The sequence below is a fragment of the Caloenas nicobarica genome, chromosome 4 (assembly GCF_036013445.1).
Source record: "Caloenas nicobarica isolate bCalNic1 chromosome 4, bCalNic1.hap1, whole genome shotgun sequence".
Taxonomy (NCBI): Eukaryota; Metazoa; Chordata; class Aves; order Columbiformes; family Columbidae; genus Caloenas; species Caloenas nicobarica.
In genome coordinates, this window is record NC_088248.1 from 33,488,484 (window position 1) to 33,490,742 (window position 2,259).

The following is a 2,259-nucleotide window of genomic DNA, read 5'->3' on the forward strand; positions in this document are numbered from 1 at the left end:
TTGTTTGCTCTGGCAAACTCCCTGTGCCTGTCTGGACACAATGAGGGTTCAAGACACATGGCTTTTGTTTGGTTTTCCTGGAGGGAAGGCTTTGCTTTTCATTTGGCTGAATTTCTGGGTGGTAGAGAGAGAGGGAGAGAGTGAGCGTGCTTTGGGCTGTATCAATCTTTGCCTTGTGTGAGGGTGATATGGGTGAATTTTGCTCACCTGTTTTCTGAATTGAGTGTCAGTACCACAGAGGCTCTTCGTATGGCTTTGACAATGGAATAGTGGCTTAGGCACTTGAGGAAAGGGCAGGTTTTCCCCACTCTTGGCTGCAGGTGATCAGATGGATGCTCTTGCTCTGTAGGTCCCAGCAGCCTCCAGCTCTTTTTCGACCACCTCTGGATTTTCTGCCACAACCTTACATGGCCCTGACCCACCTGAAGAGCTCCCAAGCTGTTAGGAAAGGGAAATTGTCAGAAGGTGTGGTGTACAGAAAACCACAGGAACTGCTGGAGGAAGAATTACCTGAGTGCAGGGAAAATGACCTTAAGAAGACAACACACAGAGTCTCTCACATGTTGTTAGAAAAGTGGTGGTGGGGAGGACAGCTTTGGCTTTGCCTTCTAGAAAGCTTGATTATTTATTTGTGAAATATTCCCACATGAGGCAATGTTCATAATTGTAAAGTAGTCCTGAGAAGATAAGGCACAATGGCTTTTTCAATCCATGGATCTAGGAGAGGCAATAGTTTTTAGAGATGCTTTGAAACAATGCCATGCAAATAATGAGAAGACACACAAACCGGAATGCACTTTAGCATCAAGTCTGATCATTTTGTGTCCCCAAATCAGATCTGCCAGATCCTAGATCATTTCAGTATGCCAAGGACATGATGCGAGATAAACAATCAACTTAAAGAGCACAATAAAGTGCTGTAGCAAGTTATCACATCCTTTACCAGACAAGGTTGTTGCCGAAAACCAAATCAGTAAGAAGTGTGTTTTCGGGAGCATCACATTAAAATTGGCTGAAGGTTATTCTGTGAAAGCTGCAAATGTACAGCTCTTATACACTGAGGAGAAACAGGAGTCCTAGACTTTGAGATTTATTTTCCCCCAAACCACTTTTAACCTCTGGAAAAGAACTTCAAGGAAGCATCAACCTTGAGCACTGAACACCTAGAGAAGAATTGCTGACCTTCTGAAATCAGCGGGGGACTTTTCACTGGTTTTGTTTTACTTTGAGAAATGTTCCTCCAAATTCTCAGAAGTCAGATAACACTGTGCAATAATTGCACCTTCCTCCATATAATAGCAGGTGTGATTTCTAGCAAGTTGCACAAGTTGCTTTAAGCACGTTCCTGTTTCCCTGAGCTACACTGTGGTTTTACTGCAAATTTGTACATGAGATTACAGCCCCTTCTGAACCAAGTGGGTGCTCCCAGTGTCCTAGCACTTAATCAGAAAATACAGAAATGATAGAAAAGTACGAAGAGATTAAGTGACACCAGGGAAAGGTGTGAAGGTGCACCATGCACCCAGTAAAACCAATCCAGGGAAAGGACAGCAACCTTGCTAGTGTAAAGGGAAGTCAAGTCATTAAAAAGAATTGTCTGTTGGGTGGTTTTATGCCTATAATAAGTCTTCGAAAGTCTGTTTAGCACAGTCCTCCTGACAGAAATGAAACCATGGGAACTAGGCCACATTTTCAAATAGGCTGCAGTTTGCTTAACTATCTCCCCACAAGTACATGCCTGGGAAGTGCATTAGGTGTCTCCCTGCTGCTTTTATTAACTCATTTTTCCTCTTATCATGCTACTTTGTGGGCTGATCTCTCTTGGAAGGGCTGAGATCCCTGTTTTGGGCACGTGCAAGCATGGAGTGAACTGCAGGTTCTGCATAGCAGCATCCCCACTGCTGAGCAGTGAGAGGTGGTCTGGTCTGGTCAAGGCTTGTCTCCCCAAAGCATTTCTAATTGTTCTAACTAACTGTGGTCTCTCCAGGGTAAAAGTGGAAACCTGTGTCATTCTCCAGTATCCTGGCTCAATTCAAACTCAGGTAAATCCACTCTGCCTTTCTTGCGAGGTCATCCTGCAGAAGTATATTCCTTTTCAGAAAAATATTATTTACTTCAAATGTTTAATGGATGCTTCATGTATTTACTGCAGCTGCAGTATTTCACTGTATTGGAAAGAGAATGATTTCTGTACATGATGCCTACGCAGTGATCCAAATTTGCAAAGCAAATGAGTTACTCATTCCAACTACAGGACCT